The sequence below is a fragment of the Ipomoea nil genome, unplaced genomic scaffold, assembly GCF_001879475.1.
Source record: "Ipomoea nil cultivar Tokyo-kokei standard unplaced genomic scaffold, Asagao_1.1 scaffold2921, whole genome shotgun sequence".
NCBI classification, from domain to species: domain Eukaryota; kingdom Viridiplantae; phylum Streptophyta; class Magnoliopsida; order Solanales; family Convolvulaceae; genus Ipomoea; species Ipomoea nil.
In genome coordinates this window covers 2,411,348-2,425,895 of record NW_017619349.1, presented here as the reverse complement: position 1 = coordinate 2,425,895, position 14,548 = coordinate 2,411,348, and the positions used below count along the sequence as shown (strand labels likewise).

At 33.6% G+C, this 14,548-nt stretch overlaps 1 long non-coding RNA gene across 1 annotated transcript; it reads right to left on the bottom strand.

Moving 5' to 3' along the window:
- Positions 1-4,083: 4,083 nt before the first annotated feature.
- LOC109161111 lies at positions 4,084-5,749 on the bottom strand. Its single transcript, XR_002050879.1, has 2 exons — positions 5,640-5,749; positions 4,084-4,201 (listed from the first exon to the last, which is right to left on the bottom strand). It is a non-coding gene; the product is annotated as an uncharacterized LOC109161111 (long non-coding RNA).
- Positions 5,750-14,548: the final 8,799 nt, after the last annotated feature.

Below are 14,548 nucleotides of genomic sequence, written 5' to 3'. Positions count from 1 at the left end.
TTGAGTAGCTTTTTGAATTTTAGCATTTTGGAGTACAAAAAGCTAATTAACCAAACACATATATTGATTTTTAAACCAAATCAAACAATTAATAGTCGTTAAATAAGCCAAAATTGGCCTATAGGCTAACTATTTTACCAATAGGATTTTAAAAATCTACTCGCCTCACCCTGAGCAAATTATGCTGTGGAAACGTGTCCACCTTGCAAGGTGTACACGGTTCCAAAATTGTCATAATTGTAAATATAGAGTTCAAAAATTATGAACATAGAGTTCTATAATTATGAACGAGAAAATGGTCAAATAGGTCCCTAAACTTTACCCCAAAAGTCAATTAGGCCCCTAAACTTTAAAAAAGTACAGTTAAACCCTCAAACATGTCTAATTGGGTCAATGAAGCCCAAAACCCGGTAAATGACCTATTATTACAGAGCATTTCAATTCTGGCGACGGATTCCAGCGACCAGCAACGAATTCCAGACACCGGCGACAAAATCCGACGACGATCACTAGATTCCGGCCGTCTGGTCGTCTTCCACTGGAAAAGGCAACCGTGGCCGTCTTCTCCATTGGAGAAGGTAGCCAGATTTGGCTGCCTTCTCTAGACAGATGGCCGCCTTCTCCATTGGAGAAGGCGGCCAAATCTGGTCGTTTTCTCCACTGGAGAAGGCGACCGTCTGGTCGTCTTCTCCGGTGGAAGACGAATGGACGGCCGAAATCTAACCATCGTCGCTAGATTTTGTCATCGGTAGCCGAAATCCGTCGTCGGTCGCCGAAATTGAAATGATCTGTAACAACAGGTCATTTACCGGTTTTTGGGCTTTATTGACCCAATTTGACATGTTTGAACGTCTAATTACACTTTTTTAAAGTTTAGGGGCCTAATTGACCTTTGTGGTAAAGTTTAAGGGCCTATTTGACCATTTTCTCAATTATGAACATAGAGTTATTAACATAAAGTTCTATAATTATGAACATAGAATTCTATAATTGTGAATATAGAATTCAATAATTGTGAATATGAAGTTCAAAAATTATAAACATAGAGTTCTGTAATTGTGAATATAGAGTTCAAATTGTGAATGTAAAGTTCAAAAATTAAGAACATAGAATTCAATAATTATAAACATAAAACTATGTCCACCTTGCTAGGTGGGCACAGTTCCACAGCATAACAATTTCCTCACCCTCACCCAGACTTTTTACTCACATTCAAACCATCAATACTCACTCACTATGAAACATATCTTTCACACTGAAAACAAGTTAAATTTATATATAAATGACAAGAGAAAGTATAATACATGTACAAAATCAACATAAATTTTTTCGTGTGTGTGTATATATATTATACCTCGAGAATAATTGGGACTAGAGGCCTCGGTATTGAAGGGGTTGCATCCTGTTGAAAACATGAAGTTATTTATAGTATAGGTCAACCTGGAAAAGTTCACAAAACTCCCTGAGTAGTGATTTGTAAGCAATATCCATTAGTTGAGAATCATCAATTTCATTGCATTATAAATTGGAAGAAACTCCACTCTGCAGCTCCTTTATGCTTCCAACTCGACGATCCTGGATTCCACAGGGAACTATCCCTTGAAAAGCTGCTAAATCAGTGGTTACATTGAGAAACCTTAATGCCAATGGCAGCTAGCTTCTGATCTCCTGAAAGAACAAGACATGCATACTTCAAGGAAAAATAACATTAGAAGAGCTTAAAAACTAGAAAGAGATTATGGCCTTACCAACCCAAACACCAGTCAATCCTTCAACCCGTGAAGCTTTGATAGAAAATGATGAAGAAAGAGCTCGAATTATCACCTCTTCCAGTGCCCTGAGGTACCAATGAAGGTCCATCTTTTGGTAACGGAGATTCATAATAGGGTACATAACTATCTACACAATCACAAAATTTATTTTTACATAGGATAAAAATTATTATTTCATACATCTAATCTAAATTTAATTTGTAAAAATAATTATTTTCTAATAATGTGTGTTTAACCATTGTATTGATATGATGTATATGAAAAAAATGTTTGTGAATATTATCGAAACATTATTGAAAATTCAGTATAAGACAAAAGATTGAATTAATACCGCTAATAATTATCTGAGTATTATGACACTGCCACCCATGCTCCTCAACTATTAATTAAAATGATTGCACCACATGCTTTCTTTATCAAATTTTAACTTTTCTTTGTCCTCCAGTCAAATTTTTAACATTGATAAAAATGTAATTTCAATAATGTTTCTTTAAAAGAAAGTTTAAAATATTCGGATTTTAGTAATTAATTATATAAATTGGTTTTCTAGTGAACAAACTCCAATTCAATCATCAATTTGTTTTTTTTAAGTACTAATAACTCTGTTATAACGTAGTATATGTTTAATTTATAATTACTTTCTCAATCTACTGAAACATAAAAGTCAAAAAATCGTCTTTACTGAAGATCAAAACCATGAATAGATATTGTTAACATTGTCGGCTCAAGTTCCTCAATAATTGAAAGCAACCCCATCATAGTTTTTCATTAATATAATCAAATTACACACGTACGTACGATTACATTTGTTTTCTTTTCCACAAAGTACAACAACACATGCATATATTAAATATAAATTGAGTACAGTACAGATAGATGGATGAAGTGGAAATAGTTTTAATATTTGATAATGATTAATAGTAAATCCTTCCGGCCTGTGAAGTAGTCTGCAAATTAAAGGGCTGCTTATTTATTTATATTATATATATTGCTTCTCTACTTCACTTTCGTGGCGGCGCTCAAGGGTGTTGTCCTGCAGGAGTGAATGAATGAATTAGAAATTTCTTCAAGTTTGAATAATATAAGAGCATCCAGACCTATGTTTTTTTTTCTTGATTTTTGCATAATATACAAAACTGACCAGATCAATGTGCATGTCCTACTCCTAGAAGAGTAGTTTTTTCTCCTGCAAGTAAAAATTTTTGTTAAACAAAAAAAATAAAAATAAAAAAATTGCGCGCTTGTACGCACGGTCGCCCCAGCGCGTGCATTCATCACACGCACCCAGGGATGGAGGGAGATGGTCACCACAGGGGGCCTTCCCCCCCTCCCCCCCTTCCCCCACCCCCCACCCCCAAAAAAAATTATTAATTATAAATTTATTTTAATTTTGACATGTTCAATTTAAATATAATAAAAAATATTAATTGTAATTATTATTTTTATAATAATATTAAATAAAAAATAATTAAAATATAGTGGAGTAAAATGGTGGGTCCATAAAAAATTGAGAAAAATCTAAAATTAATGAAGAGAATGATTTTAATGATTGGGTGAAATAGTGGATGATATAATAGATGATGATGTGGATGTTGGGGCTCATAAAAAATATGACAAAAAAAATCCTAATTGATATAATAAATGCCCTAAAAGTCTTTAATTTAAATTTTTTTATTATTATTATAAAATAAATCTAGCTTGAAGTGACAGTATCTAATTGACCAACGAGGACATTATGGATTATTCAACAAAATAACATCATCACATACAATATATTTATTCAGACTTTAGAGAGGTATAATAAAACTATTTGAGTTAATTTTAGTTTTTGTCATATATTTATAAGTGAGATTTACTTTTAGTCATTTTTTTCAAACACATCATCCTTTGATCTTGGCATGATCATTTTAGTCCTTCATAAAAAAACGTTAAATTTTGCAAATACAAGAACATTTAGGTCTTCAATTATTATTTTTTAAAAATAAAAATAAAAATAAAGATATAGTGGGGTAACCCGTTTTGTATTTAAAAAAAAAAAATCAAAATGTCCATAAATTTAACGACATTTCAACGATTTTATTAACAAAGGATAACAAATGATCATGTCACAATAATGTTAGGATTAGGACTAAAAGATAAATATTTTGAAAATAAAAATAATTAAAAGTGAACTGTCACCTATAAATCTAAGACAAAAAAAAAAAAAAAAAATTAACTCAAACTATTTCTACTAAAAGCTTGTGCTAGCTTCTATATATATTGGTATGCATTTATTAATTAAATGAGATATTAATTGTTGACATATATACCACCTTTTGGTGATCCATCATGGCCTGCCCCCTTGCTGGGTGGATGCGGAGTTGCAACTAGATCCTCATACCCGCCCGCAAGTGAATTAGTGTTAATTACGGGGACCTTGGGGATGAAACCTGCGTTGCACAAAATGGGAAATGGGAGACAGGAAAATAACAAATTAAGATAAATGTTGAAAATGATAAGTGTAAATATAACAAATATATATATATATATATATATATATATATATATATATATATATATATATATATATATATATATATATATATATATATATAATTAATTAATTAATTAATTAAGTTTCAGTGCGGGTGAATGTTTCACGTGTGGTTGTGCGATTTTAAGGTGCGTGAGTTTTGTACTTACGATGCGTGAATCTTGTTCTTAAAGTACGTGTGTTTTGTGCTTAAGGTGTGTGGGTTTGTGCTTAATGTGAGTTGTTGTTAAAACTTAAGGTGCATGAGTTTTCTGCTTAAGGTGTGTGAGTTTTGTGCTTAAGTGTATGAGTTTTGTGCTTAAGGTGCATGAGTTTTATGCTTAAGGTGTGTCGGTTTGTGTTTAATGTGAGTAGTTGTTGAAACTTTAAGGTGCGTGAGTTTGTGTTCTTGAGATGTTTTGTTTGTGTGTTTAATGTACGTGTGTTGTGTATTTAAAGTGCGCCAGTTTAATGCTTAATGTGCGTCCACCCGCACAACCGCATGGGAAGCCCTCCCTGCACTTGATCCCTATATATATATAGTGGTTTTGGTGCGAGAATTTGCTTATGTGTGGATGTGCAATTTAATCTGAGCAGTTGATCAAATATAGATCAGATCAACAGCTAAAATCAATTTTTTTTGAAAGAAACGCGCATCTGGAAGGAACGAAGCAACTTATTAACATTACGCATGAAAATGATGTACCTTCCGTACAAACCACGCACCTTAAGCACACAAACAAAACACCTTAATAATATAAACCACGCGCCTAAAGTTTTAAAATGGGGTACCAAAATATTATAACTGACACACCATTTAAGAAACCACGCACCTTAAAAAGGAAAATCACACAAAAGGAAAACCACGCACCTAAAAGTTTAAACCGACACACCTTAGATTTCAACAACTGACGCACCATAAGCACCCAAACCACGCACCTTAAGAAGTAAAACAACGCACCTAACTTTTGATCGATGCACCTTAAGTTTCAACAAAAACACACCTCAAGTTCTCACTGAAGAACTGACGCACCTTAAGCACGAAAATCACGTACTTAAAGAAGGAAACCACACACCTAAAACTTTAAACCGGCGCATCTTAAATTTCAACAATTGACTAATATCTATATATAATATCTACTACTAAACTAGTTTCATAAAAATAAAAATTTATAGGTTGTATATATTATGTAACCTCATATGTTATAGAGAAGTATATGCAAACAAAATATAAGGCCCGAATGCCTCCAACAAACCAAGATCATAGTTAAAATTATCGAAAGTAAAATTTAAAAAATAATTGAAAGAAAAAAAAAAAGGTGGAAATGAAAGATTTTGGGTTCAGTATTGCTTACTATCGGCAAAGAGGAGTCTCTTAGACGTGGCATTTGTAGTGGTGAAGCAGAGAGAGGCAGTGATGAGGAGAAATGAGAAAATTAGAGAAAAGTTCTTGCTAACCATTGTTCTTTTGTATAGTTGAGGGAAGAAGAATAATATATGATTTTTGGATATGAGCTTTATGCAACTAACTTCACCTCCTTTTTATACTAGTAGAGGAACCAAGCCTCTGTTTGAGGCTTTGACATGTTAATGAGAGTGGCCGGAGTCAGGGACGGAGCCAGAAATTTGGTTGAGGGGGGTCGAAACAGTACGGACGGATTTAGAAAAGTTTTCTAGTAAAGGCGAAACATTAAAACAAAAGAGATAATTTAAAAATAAATAAATAAATTACTTAAGAAATATAGTTGTAAATATTGTTGGATATGAACGAAAAATAAAACACATCGAAACTTTATAAAAATATTCATAAGAAATATAGTTGTAAATATTGTTGGATATGGACGAAAAATAAAACACAACGAAACTTTATAAAAATATTCATAACAAAATATGAAACATAATTAATGAATTGTAATACTATGTTGATGCCAAAATTTAAACACTTGACCTCACTATTGTCAAACGTGTCTTCTACCACCTAACCTAACTCACTCTTATTAACATTTTATAATTTTTGTAATATTAATACTAAAACATGTACTATATATACATACAAAGACTATATATAGGATGGAGGTGGAGGTGGAGGTGGGGGTGGGGGTGGGGTGAGGGGGGAGCTGCCCCCTTGCCCCCCTTTAATTGGCTCCGTCCTTGAGTGGAGTATATTATAATGTCATTGACAAATATAAATTATTTGATAATATATAAAATAATATATTTTAATATTTAAATAATATATTTTATGTATATAAATAATATATATTTTTTATTTATGTTTCAGTGTCACCATAATTCATAAAATAATGATCCCTCAATTTGGCATTTGCTTTCGGTTCAGCTTGTCCTTTTATGTCATATATGGAGAATGGGATAGGAATTGTCACATGTGCTTTCTTCTGCTTTCTGCTTGATAATAATTCACTTTGAAATAGCAGATGGCCCGGTGCAAGTTTGTAATAATGTATGCTCCTTGTAATGGAGAAAATATAATAATAATAATAATAATAATAATAATAATAATAATAATAATAATAATAATAATAAAGTATTTGCAGGGAATTGATAAATAAGAAGGATACATATATATTTAACATGGAAATCACAACGGTAAAGATTACGGACATTTTAGATTAAGTTAAGTCAAAATTCACTATAAGCATTGCAGGTACATGTACAAATTAAAGGCAGCCATGGCCATGGAGTGAAGAAGGAGAAAAGTACGTAGAAGACAATTTATTATAACTAATGGTAGCCACGTCCTTCTGATTGATCTATGACTCTTTATATAAGACCATTTTCGAGTAGTTACAACTTTCCTCAACTCTTCCTAATTTCTTGCATGACTTCTTATTCGAATTAATAATAATAATAATAATAATAATAATAATAATAATAATAATAATATGATTAATATTGAATATTATATTATTCCATCACGAATCCTTCACTTTCTTAGCAGCAAGTATTTGTCGGCATAAGAAAGTAGAAGTAGAAAACCGGTACACGCACGGTTGGAAATTATGGAATTTCCGACTTCCTGAAAGTGATCTTATATCAAGTCGAAAGCAAAAAGTGATCGAAAATAGCAACAATGATTTTTCTGAATACCAAAAGTGACCGAAGCAAGACTTTCGACTTGATTTAAGATCATTTTCAAGTGCTCGAAAATTTCATAATTTCCAATAGTAACGTGAAACTAAATTGTAATAAAGATGATAACACTCAAGTGCATCCTTAATGATGGGTGTCTGGACTACACATTTGTGCAGAGGACACCAAACTTACGTCGTATATATAATGTCGGTTTTATAATTAAATTCTTTTAATTATTATACGACGTCGATTTTTTTTTGTTGAAAAATCGACATTGTTTCGTTTTTTTTTTTTAAAAAAAAATATTAATTATGGTTTCTTAACAAATCCAACGTTGTATGTAATTTAAAATATTTATTAATTATTAAATTATGTTTTATATTTAAAAAAAAAATATTTGAAGATACAGGCTTTATCAAATATTTTAATATATATATAATGCAGCACAAAGCTCAATGCATTGAGCTTTGTGCTGCATGTGCTGCAATATATAAATGCAGCGTGCTGCATTATATATATATATATATATATATATATATATATATATATATATATATATATAAAATGCAGCGTACTGCGTTATATATTTATACTCCAGATAAAGCCGCGCGCTGCACTATGCAGCACAAACTGCATTATGAGTGTTGTAACATTTCTCGCTCGGAGCATTGAAAATCGTAATGAGAGTCGTGATTAAATGTACGGAGCGCCTAGGAGTTCATGAAGCTAAAGTTATTCCCTGCACGTTGAATAACACGTGATTTGTAGGTCATTCCACTAGTATTGGTTTAAATATAAAATTAAAATTGAAAATAGGTTTGAGAATCTTTATCTTCCTTTACACAATCAACCACACACTAGCTTATTCATGGTAAATGTTGTTGTAGAAGGTAGTGCGGAGATTACTATGTAATTTAGGAGATAGCGCGGAGCTTACCATATAATTTAGATGACAGCGCATGGCTTGTCTCGCCATACAATTGGCAGCACATAGCTTACCATATCACATTATGTAAGTGGCAGCATGGAGCGTGCCACATTATGCGGTTATTTGAATAAATCAATGGTTAGACACATAAAATAATTGTAAAAGAGCATAAAAGATATATGGGGTGTTTGGTTATTGGCTGATCAATCAAATTTTAGATGATTTGATCAAGTTTGGTTGTTTGACTCACCAATAAGTTGTTTTGAAGTGTTTGATAAATGGTTGACTGGCCTTTGTTGATTGGGCCAACCAATAATTGAAAAGCTGATGGATGTAGTGTTTTTTATCATATGGTTGAAATCAATGGTATATTGACTATATTATTGTATGGAATCAATGGGATTTGCTTTTAAATGGGTTGTGAATTTCTCATTTTATCCCTTAGCACTCGAGTCCAAAGGCTATCACGTTCTATGAGGACCCGCCAACCATACTTATCCCTTAGCACTCGGGTCTAATAGAATGCAGTTTCTTATATGATTGTATAATACATTTTATATGCACATAATATTATAAACTTTAATGTAGTGAAGGCAACTCGAGCCAACCTTCGAGGCTGGCCCCTAGGTCGCGACCTCATGCACCAAAGTCGAGCTCAACACTCGACTTTGGGCGCCCGTGGCAAACTTCGTGGCCGGCATCGAGGCCCTGCGCAAGACCGAGCTCAGTGTTTGGCCTTAAACGGTGACGAGAGGAAGCAGATTGTGAACTGGAAAGTTGTTATTGGAAGTCTGTTTTGTCAACCTGTACAAGAAGCATGCGAGGGGTAGATATACCTGGATGGAAACAAGCGGCAAAAGCCGTTACAACAGAAATAACAAACCGAGGTGCCCTTCTAACCTCCTGCCAGCTACCCTTCTCCCACATGTTCTAATACCGCCCCCCCCCCCCCCCCCCCCCCCCCCCCCCCCCCCCCCCCCGTAAGCTGGAGCGTATAAATTTTGAACGCCCAGCTTAGACACATATAGCTTGAACAAATGCGTGGCAAGGGGTTTTGTGAAGCCGTCCGCGACCTGATTTGCAGAAGTGACTGGCAGTAGTGTTATGAGGCCTTGATTTAACTTTTCTCGAACTATATGGCAGTCAATGTCGATATGTTTTGTGCGTTCGTGAAAAACGGGGTTCTCGGCAATGGCTATGGCTGAGGTGTTGTCACAAAATAGAGTCGCAGGCTTCTTCATTTCAACATGTAAATCACGTAGAAGGTGAGGCAACCATTATATCTCGCATACCGTTGCAGCTAATGCCCTGTATTCGGCCTCCGAAGAAGACCTTGAAACTATCATTTGTTTCTTTGATTTCCATGAGATAAGAGCCTGTCCAAGAAATAGGCAATAGCCAGTGATCGATCTCCTTGTTTCACTGCATGCTGCCCAGTCGGAATCGGAGAAAACTTGCAGCTGCAACTGTGTGTTGGAGGGATAAAATAAGCCTTGTCCATGAGATTGCTTAATGTATCTCAGAACGCGATGTGCTGCCAACAGGTGCTTGTCTGTGGGAGAGTCGACAAATTGGCTTAGTTGTTGGATAGAATAGGCAATATCGGGTCTGGTGGCTGTGAGATACAACATCCTTCCCACCAACCTTCTGTAGCTCGTAGGATCAGCCAAAGGGGTGCCATCTTCTCGGCCTAGTTTCAGAGATTGCACCATGGGAGTGCTCACTGGTTTACACTCAAGGAATCCAACTTCTTCCAGTATATCCAGAGCATATTTTCGTTGACATATGTTCATGCCGTCATCAGTCATGTGTGCTTCAATGCCCAGAAAATACCCAAGAGGCCCCAAGTCTTTGATTTTAAACGTTTCATCTAGGCCCAGAACATAGAATTCTGTAATTGTGAATATAAAGTTCAAAAATTATGAACATAGAGTTCTGTAATTGTGAATATAGAGTTTAATAATTGTGAATGTAAAGTTCAAAAATTAAGAACATAGAATTCAATAATTATAAACATAAAACTATGTCCACCTTGCTAGGTGGGCACAGTTCCACAGCATAACAATTTCCTCACCCTCACCCAGACTTTTTACTCACATTCAAACCATCAATACTCACTCACTATGAAACATATCTTTCACACTGAAAACAAGTTAAATTTATATATAAATGACAAGAGAAAGTATAATACATGTACAAAATCAACATAAATTTTTTCGTGTGTGTGTATATATATTATACCTCGAGAATAATTGGGACTAGAGGCCTCGGTATTGAAGGGGTTGCATCCTGTTGAAAACATGAAGTTATTTATAGTATAGGTCAACCTGGAAAAGTTCACAAAACTCCTTGAGTAGTGATTTGTAAGCAATATCCATTAGTTGAGAATCATCAATTTCATTGCATTATAAATTGGAAGAAACTCCACTCTGCAGCTCCTTTATGCTTCCAACTCGACGATCCTGGATTCCACAGGGAACTATCCCTTGAAAAGCTGCTAAATCAGTGGTTACATTGAGAAACCTTAATGCCAATGGCAGCTAGCTTCTGATCTCCTGAAAGAACAAGACATGCATACTTCAAGGAAAAATAACATTAGAAGAGCTTAAAAACTAGAAAGAGATTATGGCCTTACCAACCCAAACACCAGTCAATCCTTCAACCCGTGAAGCTTTGATAGAAAATGATGAAGAAAGAGCTCGAATTATCACCTCTTCCAGTGCCCTGAGGTACCAATGAAGGTCCATCTTTTGGTAACGGAGATTCATAATAGGGTACATAACTATCTACACAATCACAAAATTTATTTTTACATAGGATAAAAATTATTATTTCATACATCTAATCTAAATTTAATTTGTAAAAATAATTATTTTCTAATAATGTGTGTTTAACCATTGTATTGATATGATGTATATGAAAAAAATGTTTGTGAATATTATTGAAACATTGTTGAAAATTCAGTATAAGACAAAAGATCGAATTAATACCGCTAATAATCATCTGAGTATTATGACACTGTCACCCATGGTCCTCAACTATTAATTAAAATGATTACACCACATGCTTTCTTTATCAAATTTTAACTTTTCTTTGTCCTCCAGTCAAATTTTTAACATTGATAAAAATGTAATTTCAATAATGTTTCTTTAAAAGAAAGTTTAAAATATTCGGATTTTAGTAATTAATTATATAAATTGGTTTTGTAGTGAACAATACTCCAATTCAATCATCTATTTATTTTTTAAGTACTAATGACTCTTGTTGTAATGTTGTTTGTGCCCGTTGGCCTTTAGCTCCTAACCGGTGGATTGTAGCATTTGTATCAATAATATAAAAGATAAAAGTAAAATATAGAACAAGAGATATGGGTGAAGGAGGAGTAAAGATTCCATTATACCAACTACTCATTTGAGTACAAGGAAGAGATATATATAATACATTTGTAACGGAAAGCAGTAAATGATAGATATAAATATGAGCGTTACAACTGTTACAAAAGCTACTCATAATGTCCACATTATTAAGAAATACTTTATAACACTCCCCCTTGGACATTATGTATCCATGACCTTGCCTCGTTAAAAACTTGCTAGGAAAACCCTGTGGGAAAAACCTAGACAAGAAAATAGTACAAGGTATATAGATGGTATATTTGAATACATTCATGCCTCGTTAAAAAACTTCACTAGGAAAACCACGTGGGAAAAACCTAGTTGAAGAAAAGAGTACATGATATTTGCAGAATCATATATGGTACGGGTTGCCTCATTAAAAACCATAACTTAAGAAAACCCTGTGGGAAAAACTTAGTTTAAGGGAAAAAGAGTACAAACTTCAGGGCATAATCTTCAGGATTTCGGGGTTCGTCTATTTAAGTATTTATATATTTGCAACACCCCAATTGACATTACTATATCATACTCGTGCCTCGTTAAAAACCACACTAGAAAAACCCATTGGGAAAAACCTAGTGAGGAAAAGAGTACATGGTATGTATATGCTACAAAAATTATAATTATTAGTCCTTTTAAGACCCAATCTACAGGATTGATTCGAGTGAATATACACGCTGCAAAAAGTGCAACTATTAGTCCTTTTAAGGCCCAATCTACAGGATTAATCAATCTACAAGATTGACTCGAGTGAATGTACTTCTCGTCTCCCCCTGAAGATAACAATCTTCAAATTCTACATTGTTTAAAGTAAAATCATTGTTTCAAAAGAGAAGGGATATGGTACAATCTTCAGGATTGTCATTAGAATTTATCAAGGGATGTGGTACAATCTTCAGGATTGTCATTAGATTTTATCATATTTTCTCATGATCATCTGGACCAATAAAAATTATTTATAGTTTATATTTTGTTGCTCCCCCTAAATATAATAATTTTCTTTACCTACGCATATCAATCTTATGCATATTTTGTAGGTGTACATTTGCTAACTTGTCACTGGAGCAAATCTTTTGGACAAATATTTTATCACTCTTCTGGAGTTTATATCATGAAACCTATATACGTTCATTTGTCCAAGTATGATGACTTCATGTCAAAAAGCATCAATATGAATATTTGTACCTTGACTTGCTATTCCTAATCTCATCGCATAACTTAACAGTCGCTATAACCAAGCGAGAACATAATAGAGTAATGATGAGATGAAAATGTACAAAGCACATCTACAAGAACAAGTATTATTCTTTAGGCTTAAGATGCTTTAAAGCTTAAATTGATTTATAATATATCAATTCAAGTCATGACATTTAACAGAATGCCAATATTCAAATGACTTCTCGAAAGACATATTTTATACCGTAAGGATATTAATGGATATTATTTAACATCATTTCCTTTTCTTTCTAGGAGAATCACCAAATCGCTCTTTACAAAAAATACGCGAATTTGGAAATTTTCGGTCTCAAAGAAAAGGTAAAAAAAATGACGTTTTGAAGCAGCGGACTTCTGGTCCTGAAGTATCCTTTTAGGTAAAAATGGTCTTTATCTACTTTGGGAGATTATTTGGACATAGACTAAATAGTATGTAAAATTTCTTTTAAGGAAATGCTCGATCTACAGGTCGATGTAATACTTGATTCTCCATCTCCAATAAGCCCCTTAATAAGTACCTACTGGTACATATTCATTTCTATAATTTCCTATTTTAAGAGGAAATTACTCAATCAATTGCTTCACTATTTTAAGTTTGAGTAAAGCAATTGTACTTCAACAACAAACGTGTTGTGATATTTATTCTCTTTCATTTTTGAGAATTATAAATCCATCAAGGATTTTCATATAAACATTAGTGTCTAATGACCCATAATTTCTAGGTCATGACTTTAATAAGCTGCATATCTAGAATTATTCTGCCAATCATGTAGCGGAACTTTAATAATATTTATCATGGGAGAGTATACTTGATTCTGGGTTTCTGCGTGAACCCTTAGGCTACAGACTCGCTTTATATCTCACCACATTATCATTCTTGTTTTCCTTCATACAAACACCATTTGTAAACCTACAGGGTTAATACTTCAATGGTGTACAAAAGGAATATATTAGCGAGTTGAGATGTATATGCCTTTAATTGCTCTCTCTATATATTAATCAACCTAGGCGCTTCTGGCACCTAGTTCTGGATCCAGATTGTCATATAATATGAGCAATTTGAAGGCAACTGTGTTGTCGACAACTTATAATATTTTCAAGAATTTCTCCCATATATATAAAAGTAATTTTCAAAGTTAACCAGATTATAGCCATTTCCCAATGATATTTATATCTGGTTGTTCCGCAACCCAGTATTATGTATATTTGGTGCACCTTATAAATTTACTGGGTTTTCTCGTCTTCTGGACGATCGTTATAAAGATATAACTTTTTTTTTAAGATTTTCAAGAGCTCTAAGATTTTCAAGAGTGACATAAATTCTTTACTAGATCTAGTTGATTCTTTATTTTTCTATCCCAATGAATCTCCCGCGCTTCTGGCGTCAAGGAGTATTGATAGATATATATGGTCCAATTTTGGGGAATATGTATGGGACCTAGTCACTCTTTTTATGAAAAAGATTATTTGGCAGATATGTTTGATTTCTTTCTGAACTTCCAGTTCAGTCTAATTGGTACGTGGATTTAATTTTTGAAGATCATTTCATGAAATTTCTCGGCATTCCATTTCAATTTTGATCATATCTCCCCCTAATGCCGTGAACCGATCTTCATGCAGTCAGCGTATCAAT